The sequence below is a fragment of the Leuciscus leuciscus genome (genome assembly GCF_965113295.1).
Source record: "Leuciscus leuciscus genome assembly, chromosome: 6".
Taxonomy (NCBI): domain Eukaryota; kingdom Metazoa; phylum Chordata; class Actinopteri; order Cypriniformes; family Leuciscidae; genus Leuciscus; species Leuciscus leuciscus.
In genome coordinates, this window is record NC_138730.1 from 1299283 (window position 1) to 1321500 (window position 22218).

Genomic DNA, 22218 nt, shown 5'->3' on the forward strand with positions numbered 1-22218 from the left:
TTGAAATATGTATGATAAAATGTATACTTTAGTTTTTACAAAGAAAGATTACACTTCAATTGTTGTTGTAATTGTAACCTTTTTAATAAAAAAATATATATTTACAAGGTAGATGTAAACAAATTTTAAAAGGTAAATATAAGCCTTTTTTTAAAATAATTTTTATTGTGTTTTATTATTGACAAATTTGGGGAGAGGATACATATTCCAAAACTGAAAATACAGTATGAGAATTAACTGCACAATTACTAGACATGTTTTCCTTGGATATTATACAATTTGCAAGCAAAATTTGTGAAAAAAAATATAAAAAAAATAAATTGACATGCTTCCAACTGTGAACCAATTTGGTAGAATATATATATATATATATATACTGTATATATATTGCTCTTGCATTCTTTCTTGTGGCTATAGGTGACACACCTGAATGAATGGCTCATTAAGTATGCGGGCCCCATTGTCTCCTCAGGTGTGAACCACTACATATGCATGATGCTGTTGAATGGTTGACGCCCCTTGCGCATATTGTCTTTACAAACAAAAAGTGTTTTACAAGATTTAAATCAATGTATTGTGTTATGTGAGTGATTAGGTAGGATGATTTTCACATCATTTTGAAGAAAAAACTCTAGGCAACGACATCCATTAGTCAAAAGTCTTATTGTCACATATTTAGTATGTGTTTTGTGGCCTTATTTCAGAAACTTTAGTTTTTTCAATAACCATGCATAAACATTATTCTCTCAAAAATACAAACATGTACATGCATGTTGCTCACATATTATGGTAGCCCTGTTTGTGCTAAATAGAGTGTAATTATACCTTTGCCATTAATATGTTTATAAGCAACTGAAAAAAGCACAAATGTCAGGGCATGTCAGAACATCTCAAGGACCCCAAAACGCCTCAGACCCCAGAGGGTTAACTGAATGAATTGAGAATATCACCTGAAAATCCGATAACATCAGCAATTTTCATCCACACAGCTGATTTCTGTAAATGAGTGTAAAGCTGAATGTATATTGCAGCACAGGGTGAAGTCAGTATATACATTAACGACGATCTGAGACAATGTACACTCAGAGAATAATGTGTTCGAATTTTAAAGACGTGGCGCTGCGCTTCTCGTCTGGTGTGCGACCCCCTTTAGACATACAGAAATATAGTAGGCTAATTCTTACATTAACTGATCTGTTAAACACAAACACAGATTTGGTAACCTCCTACTGTCATGCTTTCCGTCTATCAGCCTATGCTATTTGGATCGTTATCTCTAGGCCTACACTCAATGACACTCAATGAACAACATCTCAACACTAAATTAAAGGCCTGTCTCATATAGACGCCTGTCTCAAATACAAGCCGGTGCAGTTCGGCGATTTGGGAAAATAAAAGCCCGGGCTATTATTTGAAGTTTTACGGTAGTTAAATATGTCCCCATAGGTTACATCTGGCCACTTCTCCATATCGTCTACCCACATTAACAATGACGATGGATGGGACAATATGAGACCATCTGATCATTGTACAAAGTTTTCTCTGTGCTCCCAATTTAAAACATTTACGGTATCAGCGTTATTTGTCATTTCGCTAAAGTTTTGGCTAGCTATAAACAATCTTCTAACTACTGAACTAGCAACCGGATGTGCCGTGTCAGTTTAGCGGAAGTCGGATGAGAAAATGCGGAAGAGTGAAGTATTAACAGTGGGAGAGGCGGAATAAGGTGTAACGGTGGATTTCCAGCAGCGGTTCAGACTGCAAGACTGCCGAACGACTAAAGAAACGTTATTAGCAAGATGGTAGAAAACTGTACATTTCTTGTCTATTCCACCCACTGCCACTTATACCAACGACGGAAATAAGCGCAGTTACAATAGCTTAATATGTGGGAGAGCGTTGCTATAGAGAGTGACGATATTGTATTACATTTACCAAGCAAGCCAAGCTTTATGGACTCCTCGAGTTCAAGAAATCGTAAATCTCTCCATGATTACTAGAGTAGCACTTCAAAGTCAATACCAAATCAAAACTAGTTAGCACATTAGTTGTAATTGAAAAGGTTTAATGACAAAATATGGTTATGGTTACACTTAAAATAGTTACAAAATAGATGTATGAGATGGTGATAACTTATACCATTAATCTTACCCAGCATATATGAAAAATGTTACCATAGAGAGACAGTTGGATACCAAACATTTATGAATCTTTATGATAATTGTTAACATTTTATTAACAGTGGGAGAGGCGGAAATACTGTAGCGGAGCGAGAGCTTTTTCCATGTGGAGTCTTTGTATTAAAGTCATTCGAACAAGTGGATTCTCTCTTTTGGAAGTGGACCTTCTCAGTTCAACTCAGCTGTTATTTGTCAAATAATCACAGACAGAAACACATACAGGAGAACTGAGAGCTCTTTAATTATATTAATGCTAGAAAAGAGAGAATACAGGACAGTCTCTGACTCGATATGAAACACTTCTATAAAGACACAACAATATTACAAATAACTCTCTTCTGATTTCCATGCAAGCTCTGGTTAATATTTGTATATAAACTTAGTACTCTTCTAATATATTCTGTGCACTTTAAATCAAGTCTTTTTAGGGATAGTTCACCCGAAACTGTCCACTGACTTCTAATGTATGGACAAAGAAATCTCTAAATATTGTCTTTTATGTTCCACAGAAGAAAGAAAGTTATCCAGCTTTTGGTCGACATGAGGGCATATGTACATTATGTCAATTTTCATTTTTGAGTGAATCATCTTTTTAATACATTTACATTGAATCATTTAGCAGACGCTTTAATCCAAAGCGATTTACAAATGAGGAGAACAATAGAAGTTAAACTAACAATATTCAAGTGCTGTGAATAATAGTGTGAATAGTAGTTATTTGGTAAAAGAGTATAATGTACATGCATTAGGAACACAAGCAAGACTATGACATTAAACTACTTGATGTTGTTGATCTGTCAGTCTATCGGGGGAATTAATGAGAATAAACCGTGCTTTATACAACCCTCCTCTCCATCGTATGATAAAGTCCTGCTGATACAGAACGTCAGCAGAAGCATCAACGGCACATCAATACATCTTTAATAAAACTCTGTTTACCGTATGTGTTTAATGGAGCGCAAACAGAGCAATTGAGTTTTGAGTTTTATGAATCAAGAGTTATCTCTAATAAACCTAAATGTCACAGAAAGGAAGGGTGTGTGCAGTGAGAAGAATGACATTGACTTCATTTATTGAGTGCAGATGTTTAAACTGAACTGCAGGCGGTCTGTGAATGAGACGCAGGCTTTTGCATTGAAACACAGCAGGCAAACGCTGCACTACTGTCTCGAGAGTGTTCGTCCCGGCTGTGTGTCGAACTCTGATGTGTGTCAGTTCTACAACAGCAGTGAACAGACTTCATTAACCCTCCAACATCAGTTCTACAACAGCAGTGAACAGACTTCATTAACCCTCCAACATCAGTTCTACAACAGCAGTGAACAGACTTCATTAACCCTCCAACATCAGTTCTACAACAGCAGTGAACAGACTTCATTAACCCTCCGACATCAGGCCTCAAGAACATGTACAATACACAGTCAGCCAGTGGGTTCAGAAACACGAGATATTCAGAACAACGCCAAATTATATAAAACAGTGAACTGTAACTGTCGTAACCAGATGCATATATAAAAGTCAGGATTATGTGGGGGAGAATGAGAAAAGTGTAAGTTAGAAGCACCAGGAACAAACTGCCCAAAATTTTCTTGCGCTTTAGAGAAGTGTTGCGCGTGAAAGACCGTGACAAGTGCCAACAAAACACAGAATGATTATCGGGTAGGGGATTAAACAGCCGGTCATTCCAGACAGACGTCTAAACAGCCGAAGAGAGTCAACGTCTGCAAAGTGTATGACTGCAAAGATCAGAGGAAAAAAACAGATGATCACAGAAACGACACAGGAGACTTTTAGTGAATGATGAGATCTGTACCAGATAGGATGAGAAACCAGAAGATATCGTTCAAAAGCAACACATGCCATAAAATACAGACCCACAATCAAACTATACCAATATGCAATATACACATCCTCTGACTCTGTGATTGTGTTCGTTAATCTACAAATGATCTGAATGAGATCTGAAAGAATCAAATGAATAACAAACACTGGAGTGGAGCGATTAGATTTGATAAGAGCACACAACGCAAACAGAGTTAAGATCATGATTAGAATCTCAATGGCTGAAATTATCATGATAATTAATGGGTCTGCAGAATAAAGTTTCCAGAGAAATTCCCACATCTGACGTCTCCTTCTCCGTTCATCATCATAATGACGACGCCATTCATCTTCATAATTTACTCCACTTGATCCGTTGATATAATAATCTTCACTTGATCTGTTGATGCTGGCGTTTTGTTTTGCCATTGTTTCATGAAATCTTGACAGGCAACACTAAATAACAAACCAGTCATTAGTTTAAAAAACATGAATTCATTTACTATTTACTACTTTATTAAAAACATTAGGGAAAATATATGACATAAGTTGTTTTCTGTGTGATTGTTGAAATAAAGTTTCCTCAGTTTGCTTTACATGTTCTTTAGAGGAGATGTGTGTAATGTTAGAAATGTAAGATTAAAGTTTGGAAATCCTCCATTTGAACAATATCACAGAAGCAAGAATGCTGTTGTTCTGAATATTCAGTCCAGCACAGCTGCAAGTGTACAATGGTTTATTAAACTAGGAATAAATCTTGAAGAACTTACATTACTGACAGGATTGTGTGTTTCGTCTGCAGGTCAAAGCAGAAGTTTGTGGAGCAACACACAGACTGACAGATGTTTCACAAGTTTCCACTGCCGTGTTTAAAGAGCTCTTCATTCACTGCACACACTGTAAAAACACACATCTTAAAGCTTGTGGATCTAATGTAGGAAATGCCTGAGATTACAGACGAGTGAAAAACCAGTCTAACTTTCACAAACGGTTCGGCTCAACTACGACGACTGGAGTAATCTGAGAACGCTTTATATCTGATGCTTTCATTTTTAAAGTTCACTCAGCGTTTATAACTCTTTCCCCGCAAGTGTCTTTGCTCATTTTCACTAAAGCTTCACGGCCCACAGAATAGTTTGTTGTATGAATATCAGAACATGTAATATATTAAAAGAAAGTTTTTCTTTTTAACAAAGCTAGACTGTGGGAAAGTTTAATAAAAAACAAAACATTTTGAGCAAAAAGCTGAGAAAATCATGTTTATGTCAGACTTCATCCAGATCATATTCAGAATGATGATCAAACTCTGATGGATTATTTATTGAGTGATGTAATATTCATAAGCCCTATTCGGACGGGACTAGTTTTCCAAACGACGTTTGAGTTACAATTCTTATCAACCTACGTCTGTGATTTCATGTACGGATTCGGAGGTATTTATTACCGAGGTAGGAGTGTCTGTGTTTTACATGTGGGCATTGCAGAAGATCACGTGTTCAGAATGCGTGGATTGCGTATGGTCATATGACCGATCAATAATGTAGTATAAAAAAACTAAACATACATTTATCATCATGATTTTATAGAACTGGGTTCTTATAATAAACCCACTGGAATAAAAAGTTTTAACTTATATAATTTACATGTTATGTAATTAAGTGCAGAAATGAAAGTAATCTTACCTGAAACTGATATTACAGTAGCCAGTCTTAACAGTTTACGTGATTTGGCTCTTTTTGTTGATTTATTTTTTTTATTTCGTCGCAGTGTACCGAACACATCTACATCCATTATCGGTGCGCAAAAAGCAGAAACTTGAATACCGGCGCGATAGCGAGAGATTGTACGGTAGTTCACGTTGACCAAAACACACAAGAAAAAGCGTTTTGGAAAAAAAAAAAATCAGCAATCACAGACATTCGCATTCGGACGGGATTAGATTTCTCTGAGGACCGCCGAGTTTGACGAAAAACAGTAGGTAATTTGCTCTGGAATTTTTACAGAGGTCGTGTGAGAAAAAGACAGACATGGCAGATTCGGACAGGATTAAAATCTCAAAGTACGTCTGTGAAACAGAAATTTCTCTAACGTCCCCCTGTAAAACTAGTCCCGTCCGAATAGGGCAAAAGTGTACTTTTCAGTAATACAAAAGTGTATAATATATATATATATATATATATATTTAACTCCTGCTTGGATGACCCCCTGCCTGCATGGGAGATGAAGGGGCTTGAAATTCTGGATTTCTGGGGTTTCTCTAGGTGCCTTGTTAATCGCAGTAAGTGGGAAATGTCAAGTCAACCAGAATCTGCTTGCTGCAATCACCCTGCCCTTAATCACCTGACACGTCAAGTTTATGATCCTCCTCTGGCTTCTACCAAGAAACTAAGATCCAGAGAAAGGAGGGCAGTCCAGTCCATCACAGCTACCCCAAAGTCAGTTAAACTAACCACCATCTTCTCCCAGGCATCCAGGTCAGTCCCAGTCACTTCAAAGTCTGAGTCAATTTATGTTAATCAAGAACCAGAGTCAGCCAGGTCTGTTTCAGTTACTGCTGAGTCGACGAAGGTCACTGTTATTCTGCCTGGGTTGGCTGAGTTAGCTGAAGATGCTACAGAGGCAGTCCAGCAAACCGTATCAACTCGTCGAAAGAGGAAGAAGAGAAAGGCCCGCACAAAACAGTCTATGATTCTCCATTCTCAAGCTCCAGGTCCAGTGGTTCCTGAGGTATCAAGTCCAGTGAAATCAATTTCTAAGCCGTTGACTAGTAGTTTCATTCCCTCCGAGACAATCTCTACCGGTCCTGTCATGTTCACAGAGGCTAGTCCCAAGATGCCTGTTGTCATTGCCGCAGAGGCCTTCTCTGAATGTCTTACAAATCTTGTCAAGTGTCTAGAAATCTCTGGCAAACCTGTTGTGACCACAGAATCCACGCCCGCTGCTGTGAGAGTGGTCCCCGCGCCCACTCCTGTGAACTCAGTCCCAGAGCCCGCTGCTGAGAGCAATTTCTGAGCCAATTTCAGTGGAAGCTGTTCCTGAGTCTGCTACAGAGAGCGCTGTTTTCGAGCCGGCTGTTCCTGAGAGCGCAGCCCAGGAGGGCGCTCTCAAGTCAGTCCCCATTCACGCCAGTGCAGCCCAGGAGGGCGCTCTCAAGTCAGTCCCCATTCACGCCAGTGCAGCCCAGGAGGGCGCTCTCGAGTCAGTCCCCATTCACGCCAGTGCAGCCCAGGAGGGCGCTCTCGAGTCAGTCCCCATTCACGCCAGTGCAGCCCAGGAGGGCGCTCTCGAGTCAGTTCCCTTGTACGTCAGCGCTACTCAGGAGGGAGCACCTGAGTCAGTCCCACTACCTGTTTCCAAGACCTTCACTGATCCTACCAGTTCTGTCTTTGTCCCCAAGTCTGTCAAGCCCAGTTGGAAGTCCAGATCAGTTAGGCCAGTTCCTGTGTCCAAGAACGCCTCTTATCAAGTTCCCATTCCACCCATCCCACCCTCTGCGTTTCCTGGTTATGGTTCCCCTAAGCTGGCACCTCCTTTGTCGGCTTTGAACTTTTTTTTTTTTTTTTGGTTCCATTCCTATCCCTCCCATCCCTCCCATCCCTCCCATCCCTCCCTCTGTGTTCCCTGGTCAGTTTGGGACTTCCATGTTTTCGCCCTACCAACCTCCCCAGTTGTGGCCCCCGTGGACTTCTATGCCTGCTTTGGACGCCTGGAGGCGTCCATTAGAAGGGGGGTACTGTCAGGGTTCTGCCCTGTCAGCTTTGTCTGTGTTGTCTTTGTTTCATGTCTCTATGTTTGTGTTGTACTTAAACACATGGCTTTGTCTTTGTTTGTGTTGGCCATGTGCTCCTCTGTTCCTGCCTTCTTGTTTCCCGGTACCACGCCCCCTTGTCTAGTTGAATCCTCATTTGTCTGAGTGTTGTCACCTGTTCCTCATGTTCTCTGCTCCCTTGTTTGAGTCCTCGTTTACCTGAGTGTGCTCACCTGTGCCTCTTGTTCTTAGCTCCCTTTATATGTGTGCTCTTTCCCTCATGTGTTGCCAGTTCGTTAGATGTTGTGCTACTGTGTACTTCTGTGTTACATTGTTTGGTGTCGATTCGTCACTCTTGTCTGTGCTCTCTCACCCAGCTCCTGTACATGAATTTTTGTCACGGAGTTATTTCTTCGATCTCGTCTGTGTTTCCAGACTTCTGGAGATCGTTTGGAGTTCTCTTCATTCAGTTCCAGTTTGGCATCTGCGCTGGATTTATTCATATCACTCATCCTCTCCTGTGAATTTGTATCCTGGTCGCCCACCTGCTATAAGTGGTGTTTTGAGTATAATCCCTGTTTCAACCTGTCTTCAATAAACTGCTTGCTGGCATTTGGATCTACAACTCTCGTTCTGACAGAACGAATCGACCACATCTTGTCATCTGTCAACTGTTTTGTCAATAAACCTGTTAACACTCGTTCTGCATTTGAGTCCTCCTTCATAGAACCGTGACAGTATTGTAATGTATTTTGTTCAAGAGATTATATCTGCTGCTGTACTTTAAAAAAAAAATTACTCTAGGTATTTATTTGCAATGTACACAAGATAGTATATTAAAGTTTTATTGATTTCAAAGTGTGTCTTCACATTTATATGTAATTATTTTTGCACTTTTAATATAGCATTTTGAATACTGATTAAAACAGCTTTATAATAAATTATTAGTGTAATGCTAATATCTTTCTAATGAGCTGAAATGCTATTAAAATGTTCTTGAAGTACATTAAAATGTAGTTTCAAATATATAACTGTAGTTTAAGAAATATGAAAGTATATTTTAAATGAACTGTAAAGAAATACACTTAAATGCACTAAATGTACTTGAAGTGGTTCCATTTTAGCACAATTTAATATATTAAAATATATTGCAAATAACTTAAAATTGATCTTAAGCATATCTTGAAATACACTTAATATACTGTTGTTTCAAAATAATACATTTAATACGCACTTAGTACAGTATAATTTTAATATATTAAGTATGCCCAAAAAAGCACAGTTTAAATACATTTCCTTTTCACCTGGGAAACAGATGATGAAGTTTATGAGCTGATCACATCATCATCAAATGAATATCAAGAACCTGAAATGGAAACTGGTTCCGACAGGACCTTAAAGAAAACTTTCAAACCTGCTTTAAACAATTCCATCTTAATTTCTTTAATTTCTTCTACACATAATCAAGCACACTAGAGAGTCAACAAGCTGAACAACACGTGCTAACGTTTGAATAAAGGCTGAAACACAATGACACAATAATTCCCACATGAGACGACATGATCTTACCGGGAATCAGACTGAAGACTGAAGACGCTGCTCATCAGGAGATGATGGTGTTTATGAGCTGCTCAGCGTTCTTTTATAGCCTGAATTAACTCCAGAAACACCAAACAAAGATGCATTAAACATCATTAACAGTTAATGCACATGCAACCGCATCAGCACTCAGCAAACCAAACCAAACTCCACAATATAAAACCATTTAAAAAAAGACACAAGTGTTATAGAAAGGAGAATGTGAATAGCCAGAAGTGAAAGCTTTAGCATAAGTTCTGCTGGGAAGACTCAATTACTACGTCACCTATTGCCTTCACTTCTATCCAGTCTTATTCTTATGCTCACTGTATAAAAGCTCGGTACTTACACATGTTGAGTTCGCAGATACTGAAGCGACGATTACCCCCATCCTCCCCACCACCACCAGGATGGTCCTGTCCATACCTCCCGGGGGGGTCGGCTGCGCTCCTGCCTTCGTCTTCAAGCAGGAATTGCAGATCCGATACCCTCGGATTATGCACTACGGATGGGGCCTACGCCAAATGACTTTGTATATTATCAGCTTGCTGAGCTGTCAATAAATGTACGATTTGTTGAAATAATTCTCCCGAGTCTTTCTGGTAGAAATACAGTGATATAATACTAAGATTTTGTCATACTTTAAATATTTCAAAATATGTTTATGCAGAAAGAGCAAAATAAAATCTTATAGCTTTTACTACTGAAAACAAAATCACTACATGTTTATTTGCAGTTTCATTCCAGACACTGATGTTTGTGAATCTCCACATCAATCCGTCAGTAATGTTGAGTTAGTTTGATTCTGCACTAGGCTTTAACCCTCTGGGGACCAAAAACGCGCCCGCGCGTTTTGCTCGTTTTTTTTTTTTAGCAATGAAAATAAACACTAAATGCTCTGTTAATTTTGATCTTTCATTTTCGTGTAATACATCAATCGATCCTGTTCAGTTTCTATTTTTTTTCTGTATATTCACAATAAAAATAAAGTGTTTTGCTTTTTGACAAATAAAGAAACTTTAACATGATGCGATTTCTGCCTTCTCTCTGTCAGTGAACTCCCGTTTGAAACGCGTTCGAAAATTATCTATAACTCTGCGAAAATTCAGTCAAACAGGCAAACAGACCCACGGGCATAAAGCTTGAGATCGCAGCTTTTAAATGAAGTAATTTATATAAAAAACAAATATTATCAGCTTCTGTAATCTGTATAAAAAGAGAGCGACTCCAGTCGAGCTCATTACGAGCCATTCAAAAGTAATTTGACCACGCCCCGGAGAGCGCGTGCTATTCAAACGCAAATTCTGAGAACCATTTCAGTCTGTGAAACGCCCCCACATCAGCTGTAAACAAAGAGGCATAATATAGCCTACCTTATGGAGAAAATTTTCCGTGCTGATATGAGGAGCAGATCCCGCTGAGGAGTGAGGTAGGCTAAGTTATCCTTTCTCAAGTGTTAATGTGGAATAACGTTATGGAATAACGTTGTAGGCTTATGTAAACAAAAAGATGAATCGCGTTTCTATAATATGAATAGCGTTTCTGTGAGATGAATGAAGGGTACATATTTGTAAAGACTGTTTAGCCTAAATATGAATCGCGCGTCTGTGTGTGAAAGAATAAACTGCTTTTACAGTTACAGTTACTGCGTTACAGTCAGGCGAAGTATGAAAGACAACATTTTGTTGACTAGATTTGGGTACAGTTTTTACTGTAGAATATACTGTCACATCAAATAAGCTTTTCTGCTCATATATATAAAATACTATTTTGTCAAAAATAAAGTCATAGACTAAGATGTTCCAATGTTGGCTATATTCAAACTAATGAATACATATGATAAAATGTAGGCCTATAATCTTTTTTTTTTTTTTTTTACAAAGAAAGAGTACTTTTTTGCAGAAATATTGCTGAAATTGTAATTATTGTTGTAATTGTAACCTTTTTAATAAAATAGCAAAACATATTTACAAGATAGATGTAAGCAAAATCTTAAATGGTCAATATAAGTCTTCTTCAAAATATATATTGGCTCAGTCAGTGTCACACCTGAATGAATGGCTAATTATGCAGAGTCATTATGCAGAGTGGGTGGGACTAAGGTGTAAACTACTCCTCCCCCTCGCATATTGGCTTTCCAAGCAAAACCTGTTTTACACCATTTAAATCAATGTATTTTTTTTTTGTGAACGATAAAGCAAGACTATTTTCACATAATTTTGAAGCTAGAACTGAAAGGGACAACATCCATTAGTCAAAAGTCTTGTGGGCACATATTTTGTATGAGTTTTGTGGTCTTATTTCTGCAACTTTCATTTTTATTTTTTTAAATAACCACGCATAAACATTATTCTCTTAAAAATACAAACATCTACATACATGTTGCTCGCATATTATGGTAGGCCTGTTTGTGCTATATAGAGTGAATTTACACCTTTGCCATTAACATGTTTATAAATAACTGAAAAAAGCACAAATGTCAGAGCATGTCAGAACATCTCAAGGGCCCCAAAAACAGCTTGGTCCCCAGAGGGTTAATAATGTTTCACTAATCTGTGTCTAATTCTAATTATTGACACTTGATGTAGTGATAAATGTAAAGCATATTAATTGTATCCACACGAGAAATGGGCATTTATGTTAAATATTTACAAATCATTACAAAATGTGCGTTCCACATGTTAAATTATATTGTGTTAATATTGGTGAAAAGCTAATTCATGTTCAGATATTGTGAACATTAGACTTTTTCACAGTACGGTACACTTGAGGAACAATCAAACAGCATCTTAGCTTAATGTAAATAATAGGGCTGGGTAAAAAATATCGATTTCTCGATTTGAATCGATTCTCATTTTTACGAACCGATATCGATTCTTAAATCCCAAGAATTGATTAGGCTAGTCATCCTGTTTTCAGTTGATGAATGAATGGAACATTGTAGCGTGCATCCAATCCAATAAATCACAATAATCTTTGTGCTTTGTTACTATCGATATGAAACAAAGTCTCAGATTTCAATTTACGTCCATTTTCTTACGAAATTCAATAAATAGCGTTTTGTCGCTGTGGCATGAGATCACTCTGGCTCAGCTCAAGAGAAGCACATGATCTTCTCTTTCGCCTTAATAACACCAGTTACAGCATGAAATAAACATGAATGAACATCTGAAAGTGTGTTAAATGATAGAGTACAGCTTATCGAAATCCGTATCACGTCACATGGAATCGCTCAATCAGTGTTTCAACCGTGGAAAGACGTCAGTAAATCAGCTTGTAAACAATGTCATGTAACGTCACATTTACCTCAGAAAAACCATATCCAGTGACCATAAACTCGTCAGTCAGCGAGAAAAATTAACTCTAGAGAGGAGCGTTTTGCTAAATATATGCACCATAATACATATTCATTATAATTTTTAATGTTCTTCAATATTTAATGCATGTTTGAATAAATCTGGCAAGTTTTTTTATGACAGCCACCATTTAAATGTTTATATTTCATATAACATTATTATTATAAAAATAAATAAAAGTGTAATTTAAGTGTTTGTATACAAATCAGTTAATTTTTACCTTCAATATTATAGTAGGCTAATGAAGCCTATAGGCAACAACTGACTCCCATAGTTTACAGCATTAGTTAAGAGATTTGTTTTCCTTGAGAAAATTTGCCATGTATTGAACCTGATATCCAAAATAATCAATATTGAATCGAATTGCAAGCTTGTGAATCAAAATCTAATCGAATTGTGAAATTTGTGTCAATACCCAGCCCTAGTATATAATGACAGTAATGAACACTTTCATCAACATGTTGATAGTGAATGCAAAAGTGATGTGATGCATAGATTATAATAGCTAAAATGATAAACAATACAGTTCTCTTACGAGAGGTCTCTCGTACTGCGTAAGATATCTTACGCTAGGGGAAAATCCTTTTCCGCGAGATATTGAAGCCAAAAATTATCCTTAATTTTGTAATAATGCAAAACGCGTTGCAGCAGCAATGCAGACATAGGCGAGACAGCTCGCGCGCCTATTGGCTGCTCTGCGGCAACTGCAGCAGCCTATCGAGCGAGGCCTGGCGTGACGTCAGACCCAATCAGGGCACTTCGCGCCCGCTGCGTCACGTCCCGCCGAAATGGGCGTGGTCTAGGCCTATAAATATCGCTCGCAGGCAGCTATTATCTGATTTTTCATCCTTCAAGCGAAGCACACGCATCGCTGGAGCTGGATTAGAAGCCGCGCCGTCGAGAGAGAGCACCTTCAGCGGGACGAGTCACTGAAGTCGCTGGCCGCGCCGCCTTCCTTGCCTTCCTGCTGCGCTTTCCGGCATTATATCCTTTCTCTGCTACTGTGTTTATGTATGTGTGTGTGCTCGCCGCCGCGACACACACTCCCATTGCACTAAAAGAGCTGGGCGTCTTTTTCAAGACGCCCCTTTTCCTGATCACGCAGCTCTCGCACTCGCTGACGGCGACTGCCCTCACTGCGAGTTAGGTACTGCCTATGGTGACTCTGAGGACTCACCTGGCATCCTTCTCCGAGACTGCTCCTCCGCCCCCCCCCCCAACCCGCAAAGCTTGCCGGTTCGCCCGCTTGCCTTGCCTGCTTGGGGGACGATACCTGTTCTCCCTCTGTTCGAGCCGCGCACACCGCGCCGCTCACAGAGGATGTCAGGAGCGGGCGGTCACGGGGCTAGCTTTCTCTCTCCCTCTGTTCAAGCCGCGCAAACTGCGCCGCTCACAAGGGAGGCTGGAAGCGGACGGTCGGGGTTAGTTTTTCTTTACGTTATAAGAAAGCTACCCTGCCTTCTGCGCCCCATTCATGCGTCACTCACCGGCGAAAGGAGAAAGATGTGTTTTTTAGTCCCTCCGAGGATGGACTGACCTTCAATTTCTCATACATATTCCCAGTTCCCTGATCGTGCGACTGGAAATATCAATATTGCAGCAGGCGAGCCTGTTTTAATACAAGCGCGCCTGCAAGCATACGCCGAAGAAAGCATGTGACGCTCTTATATGCTCGTGCATCCGAAAACCTTTGCGTTCCCCCCCCTGTGGCTCAGTGGCGGAATCATTGGTTTTTCCCACGAGAGACCGGAGTTCGAATCCCGGTCTAGCGGCAGTTAAAATTATGCCGCCAATGCTTCGCTCTGTCAGTTCCCTGAAAAGCGACTGCAGACGTGCATTTTGCAGCCAACGAGCGCGTTGCACAACCCGCTCGCCTGCACCCAAACACCGTTTCTATGGTTTCCGTGCGTCACTGGCGAAAGGAGAAAAGAGCGTTTTCTGGTCCCCCCGCGGACGGACCGACCTCCTCTTTCTCGTACATTTCTCATTCCCCTCTGAAGTTCGGGCGACTGGAAATGTCTGTATTGCAGTGAGCAAGCCTGTTGTAATACACGCATGCCTGCAAACAAACGCCAGCACGTTGACGCTCTCTTATAATACTCGCGCTAACTGAGTTACAATGTGTCTCCCCCTGTGGCCCAGTGGCAGACTCTCAGGTTTTTGCACGCGAGAGACCCGCGTTCGATCCCCGGGTCTACCGGCAGATAAAATTATGCCGTCAATGCTCGCTCTGTCAGTTCCCTGAAAAGGCGACTGCAGATGTGTATTTTGCAGCCAACGAGCGCGTTGTACAACCCGCTCGCCTGCACCCAAACACCGTTTCTATGGTGTTCCGTGCGTCACTGGCGTAAGGAAAAAAGGGAGTTTTTCTGGTCCCGCTGCGGACGGACCAACCTCCTTTTTCCTATACATTTCCCATTCCCCTCTGGAATTCAGGCGACTGGAAATGTCAATATTGCAGTGAACAAGCCTGTTGTAATGCACGCAGGCCTGCAATAAACGCCAGCATGTTGACGCTCTCTGTTTCTATGGCAACTTCTCGCTCGTTCAGTTCCAGTAAATGTGACTGTTCCAGTGTATCCTGCAGTAAACAAGTCGGTTCTGTCACCCGCTTGCCTGCACACAAACGCCGTTTTTACGGCTACCCAGATAAATCCCATAAGTGTGAATTTTTTCTGGTGTCCCGGCCACGGCCGATGGTGCTTTATGTGTAAGAAGAATGCCCACTGCCCAGTGCCCATCTCTACACACAAGCACAGCCCGTCACACAGGGCTCGCGCACATGAATCGGCTCAGACCGATTGCGCTTCAAACATGGTGAATGTGCCCACTAACACCACGTTATGCATGTCTCACGGTTTCTGTAAAAACGAAACCAACGTGCACTCGCTTCACGCAAGCGAACGATGCTTTCGGTGTGATAAATGTGCCCGCTGTCCCGCGCCCACATCCACACATAGACATGACAGTTCCCACGGGAACCGCCCAGCCCTCCCCCTCGCGGTTAACCACCGCAGAGGAGTCGAGCGCGGGCAATCTGCCCGCTGTCATCAGCGCGCCCCATGCCTCAAATGTCACGAGCGACACGCTTGTGTTACAGCACACCGAAGCTTCTCCATCGCTGAGCGAGCGGAGCGCGCTTCGTATTCGACCCCTAGCTATCCATGCAGACGCATGGGCAAAGCTACCCGGGGTTTCGAAGTGGGTGCTGAACATTATAGAAAGAGGCTATTCGCTGCAGTTTCGCCGACGCCCTCGCCGCTATGTGGCGCGCGTCGAGACCACGGTAAAAACAGAAGTAGCACATCTACTTCGAGCCGAGGTGACGAAACTATTGAGCAAAGGGGCCATAGAACCTCTCTCTCAAGATCAGAGCGAGGGAGGGCTATACAGCAGATACTTCCTGGTACCGAAAAAAGACGGGGGTCTCAGACCCATACTAGATCTAAGGCAACTGAACAAAGTGCTTGTGAAGCGACAGTTCAGGATGCTCACGACCAGGCAAATCCTTGTGCAGATTCGCCAAGGAGATTGGTTTGTGTCAATAGATCTGAAAGACGCGTGTTTTCAAATACAGATAGCGTCACGTCACAGGCGATATTTGAGATTCGCCTTCGAGGGCCAGGCATATCAGTACACAGTCCTGCCGTTCGGTTTGTCCCTAGCACCCCGTACATTTACGAAGTGCATGGATGCGGCGCTCGCACCCCTCAGAATGAGAGGCATGCGAGTGCTGAACTATTTGGACGATTGGCTGATTCTAGCGCAATCTCGCGCAGTGCTCATAGAACACACGACCATTTTACTCGATCACCTCGAGGATTTGGGTCTGAGTGTCAATTGGGCGAAGAGCTCCCTGTCTCCCAGTCAGAAAATATCTTTCCTGGGCACAGAACCGGACTCACTATCCATGATAGCGCGACTATCACAACAGCGCGCGGTAGACATTCGACGCACAGCGAACTCTTTTCGCTGCGGCGCGTCTGTCCCGCTCAAGAGATTTCAGAAGATGCTAGGTCTCATGGCCTCAGCATCGTCAGTGCTCCAGCTGGGTCTGCTCCGCATGCGCCCGCTGCAGTTTTGGCTGAAAGCGCGAGTCCCACGCGAAGCGTGGGCACCCGGTTTGCTTCGCCTCAGGGTCAATCAGAAATGCGTTACAGCTCTGAAACCCTGGAAAGCGAACGACTGGTACCAATCAGGTGTAAGCCTGGGGACTTCCCCGAGGGTGAAAGTGGTGTCCACGGACGCGTCCACCTCGGGATGGGGAGCGCTGCTCGAGGGCAGACCGTTCTTCGGCCAGTGGTCAGAACGGGAGAAGCTCCTGCACATAAACTGCCTCGAAATGCTGGCAGTAGACAACGCACTGACGCGTTTTTGTCCCCAAATAAAAGGTCACCACGTCTTGGTCCGTTCGGACAACATGTCTGTGGTGTCCTACATAAATCGCCAGGGCGGCATCAGATCCGAGAAACTGTACAGGCTGGCAGAACGCCTCCTGGTATGGGCTCAGTGCAACCTGCGCTCGCTCAGAGCAGCGCACGTGCCAGGGATCATGAATATAGGACCAGACAGACTGTCCAGGAACAATGTTCCGGCAGGCGAATGGTCTCTACACCCACAGACAGTCCAACTGCTGTGGAAGAAATTCGGCAGAGCGGAAGTGGACCTGTTTGCGTCTCAAGAAAACGCTCACTGTCAAGAATTTTTCTCCAAGAGCAGGAGCGCGCTGGCCCATGTGTGGCCCCGCCGCCCGCTCTATGCTTTTCCCCCCGTCTCTCTCCTGCCTCAGGTGATAGAACGGATCAGGGAAGAAGGATGCTCAGTACTGCTGGTAGCACCGTTCTGGAAAAACCAACCTTGGTTCCCAGCCGTGATGCAGTTAGCAAGTACTGCCCCGTGGCCAGTACCAGTGAGGAGAGATCTCCTCTCACAGGCCCGCGGCTCGATCTGGCATCCTCACCCGGAACTATGGTCCCTTCATGTCTGGGCCATCAACGGGTACATGTTGGACTCCCTAAAGGAGTATTAAACACGATCACGCAGGCTAGAGCTCCGTCTACAAGACGACTCTATTCTTCGAAATGGTCAGTGTTTTCGGGCTGGTGCACAGCCCGTGGTGTGTCACCCACAAACTGTGATGTGACGGAGGTGCTTTCCTTCCTACAAGAGCTGTTGGATGGGGGCAGGGCCCCCTCCACGCTCAAAGTTTATGTGGCGGCTATAGCAGCGTTCTCAGAAACAACGCTTGGTCAGTCAATAGGAAGGAACGATTTAGTCATCCGCTTCCTTAGAGGAGCTAAGAGACTGAATCCTCCCAGACCTCCCTCAGTCCCCGTATGGGACCTTTCTACGGTTCTGGAAGCCATGAAAGGTGCGCCATTTGAGCCTTTACAGTCAATCGATTTGAAACACCTGTCTTTCAAAACGGTGTTTTTGCTGGCTCTCGCTTCAGTGAAGCGCATAGGGGATCTGCACGCGCTCTCTGTGAGCGCGGCGTGCATGGAGTTTGGGCCCAATGACTCAAAAGTTATACTCAAACCTAAGCACGGTTATGTTCCAAAATCCCTCAACACACCGTTTAGGGCGCAGATTATCTCTCTGTCAGCCCTACCGGTCCCTGATGAGGAAAGAGACGCGAGCCTCCTTTGCCCAGTCAGGGCATTACGAGCTTATGTGTCTCGCTCGTCTGTTTTCAGACAGACGGAACAGCTCTTTGTTTCGTTTAGCGGACGTTCTAAGGGTCTAGCCGCGTCGAAACAGAGCCTATCCAGATGGATAGTTGATGCTATAGCGCTGGCATACGCCTCCAAGGGCATGCAGTGCCCTTTGGGTGTCAGAGCGCATTCCACAAGAGGCATGGCCTCTTCGTGGGCCTGGTCAAGTGGGATTGCCTTGCAAGATATTTGTATGGCGGCAGGCTGGGCCTCCCCGTCTACATTTATAAGGTTTTATAACCTAGAGGTTCCCGCCCTGCAGGCCAGGCTGCTGTCGGTCTAAACTACCAGTATTATCTGACCTGATGCGTTCAGCTCAGAATGCTGCGTTTACTGAGCACAGCTCAATTTTCGACAGTTTAAAGCTGGGCAAACTGTGTAAGACCCACATTTTTTCCCATCAGTTCAGGCCGTACCCCGCCCTGTCTGTATGATGAAATTTGCGTCCCTTCGACGCTACTTTATGTGGAAAAGTGAGGCTGCACCCCTCCTTCTTCCCGGACTCTCTGTGAGTTCACTGAGTGATTGTGCACTATATGTACCCCGGGCTTTCGCCCTTGGGTCTTTGGTGTCAGATCTCAGCATGCACGGCGTTTTACACTGGGTCCCCTAGCGTAAGATATCTTACGCAGTACGAGAGACCTCTCGTAAGAGAACGTACTCGGTTACTAACGTAACCTCGGTTCTCTCTAGAAGAGGGAACGAGTACTGCGTATCTTGCCGTGCATGCACACGCTCTGGTTGCTTCGATGATGAAAAACCAGATAATAGCTGCCTGCGAGCGATATTTATAGGCCTAGACCACGCCCATTTCGGCGGGACGTGACGCAGCGGGCGCGAAGTGCCCTGATTGGGTCTGACGTCACGCCAGGCCTCGCTCGATAGGCTGCTGCAGTTGCCGCAGAGCAGCCAATAGGCGCGCGAGCTGTCTCGCCTATGTCTGCATTGCTGCTGCAACGCGTTTTGCATTATTACAAAATTAAGGATAATTTTTGGCTTCAATATCTCGCGGAAAAGGATTTTCCCCTAGCGTAAGATATCTTACGCAGTACTCGTTCCCTCTTCTAGAGAGAACCGAGGTTACGTTAGTAACCGAGTACGTTCTCCGCTCTCAAGAGACTTTTTATCTTGCCTGGAAAGCTTCGGTCTGCATCTATATATTGACTCTCCAACTCATTGTAGGGGGCACATACTGGATTTAGTCTGTTGTTCTGGTGTCATCCCCCCTGCCTGTAAAACTCACTCTGTTGCCTTTTCGGACCATATGCTCATTACTTTTAACATCACCCTCCCGCTATCTAAAATGACTCTCCCTCGCACCATCTCCTTCCGGAATATTAAGGACATTAACACTGTCACCTTTGCATCTGATATCAATAATTTTCCAAGAGTATCTGCCGGCTGTTCACCCGATGAATTAGTTTCTTACTACAATAAAAATCTTCACACTCTCCTGGACACCCATGCTCCTATGAGATCCAGATCAGTTTCCTTCACCCGCTCAGCACCCTGGTTCACTCCCGCCCTACGCCTTATGAAATCTCAGGGCCGTCAGCTGGAACGCCTTGCCAATAGAACTGGACTCACCATTCACAACAATATGTACAAGGACCATGTCAATCTGTATAAGGACTCCCTCTCCTCAGCTAAATCTGCCTACTACTCTCATTTAATTCACTCTAATCATCACAATTCTAAAACCCTGTTTTCCCTTCTCACCTCCATTACAAAACCTCCTGACTCTCTTCCCTACCATATGCAATCCCAGGATTTCTGTAATAAACTTATGTCTTTCTTTGTTTCCAAAACCACTGATATCCATAACTACCTGATTTCATCTGGAGCTGCAGCTTCTGGAGGCAACTTCAACACCCCTTATCCATCACTAACTAATACTTTTTCCAGTTTTGACCTTCCTTCCGTTCAAGCCATTTCGGATATTATTCATAAATCTAAACCTTACACATGCCAGCTCGATCCACTTCCCTCCACTCTGGTTAAATCCTGTTGCTCTTCACTTGCCCCTCTCATCACTGAGATTATCCACTCCTCCCTAAGCTCTGGTTTAGTCCCACCTTCACTTAAAACTGCCTCGGTCACACCCATTCTGAAAAAACCTGGCCTGGACCCCACCAATTTCAGCAATCTTCGTCCTATATCTAACTTACCCTTCATATCCAAAATTCTGGAAAAAACAGTCGCTTCTCAACTTCATAATCACCTCATGTCCAACAGCATCTACGAGCAGTTTCAATCTGGCTTCCGTCCCCTCCATAGCACTGAAACCGCACTCCTCAAAATTTCAGATGATCTTCTCATGGCTTCTGATTCTGGGTTACTTTCAATTCTTATTCTTTTGGACCTCACAGCAGCTTTTGATACCATTTCCCATCCTACCCTCCTTAGTCGACTATCATCCATTGGTATCACCCATACTCCCATAGCCTGGTTTACTTCTTACATTTCTGATCGCACACAGTTCATACAATTCAAATCCCAGAAATCCGTTACTTTCCCCGTCTCCGCTGGAGTGCCCCAAGGCTCTGTATTGGGGCCTCTCCTTTTTATCATCTACATTCTCCCTCTTGGTCACATCCTCCGTAAACATAACATTAAATTTCATTGCTACGCGGACGACACCCAGCTCTACCTCTCTACTAAACCATCCTCTTTACTCCCTCCAACCTCTCTCACCCTCTGTCTCCAAGAAATCCACTCTTGGTTCTCATCCAATTTTCTCAAACTGAACAGTTCAAAAACTGAAGTTCTCTTGGTGGGCACACCTCATACTCTCTCCAAAGGCAATAAAGTTTCCATTGCCATTGATAACTCAATTGTCCTTTCCTCCCCACAGGTTAAGAGTCTGGGTGTCGTCCTCGACAGCACATTATCTTTCCACTCTCACATTAACAGCATCACACGGTCCGCCTATTTTCACCTGCGTAACATCTCCCGTCTCCGTCCCTCTCTCACTCCCCAAACCACCGCCATCCTGGTTCACAGCCTTGTCACATCTCGGATAGATTACTGCAATTCACTCCTGTTTGGCCTCCCTAATAAGTCACTCCAGAAGCTGCAGCTCCTACAGAACTCTGCTGCACGCCTGATTACTCGGACCCCCATCTCTCATCATATCACTCCCATCCTGCAACAACTTCACTGGCTTCCCATCAAACAGAGGATCATCTTTAAAATACTTCTCATTACTTTCAAAGCAGTTCACAATATGGCTCCTCCATACATCTCTGATCTCCTTCATTTAAACATCCCGACCCGTTCACTTCGATCCTCCCATACCTGCCAGCTTTCTGTCCCCCCTGCCCGTCTTGTCACAATGGGGAGCAGGGCGTTTAGTCGCTCTGCTCCCCATCTCTGGAATTCACTCCCTCCAGACCTTCGTACCATGGACTCATTTCATCTCTTCAAATCCAAACTCAAAACTTTTCTGTTCAGACAATCATATTCCACCTGACCCATATCATCTCAATGTTGTATTGCCAATTTTATTGTTTTAATGTTTTTATCTGCTTTGTACAGTGTCCTTGGGTGTCCTGATAAGGCGCTTTTAAATAAAATGTATTATTATTATATATATATATATATATATATATATATATATATATATATATATATATGTGGCTCAGTGACACACCTGAATGAATGGCTCATTAAGTATGCGGGCCCCATTGTCTCCTCAGGTGTGAACCACTAAATATGCATGATCGTTGACGCCCACTCGCTTATGGCCTTTCCAAACATAAAGTGTCTTGCAAAATTTAAATCAATGTATTGTGTTATGTGAATGATAAGGGAAGGATGAT

At 43.0% G+C, this 22218-nt stretch overlaps 1 long non-coding RNA gene across 1 annotated transcript; it reads right to left on the minus strand.

The window, feature by feature from the left end:
• Window positions 1-942: 942 nt before the first annotated feature.
• Window positions 943-4952, minus strand: LOC309502068. The gene is made up of 3 exons (XR_014207119.1): window positions 4772-4952; window positions 1308-4457; window positions 943-1237 (listed from the first exon to the last, which is right to left on the minus strand). It is a non-coding gene; the product is annotated as an uncharacterized lncRNA (long non-coding RNA).
• Between the last annotated feature and the right edge of the window lie 17266 nt (window positions 4953-22218).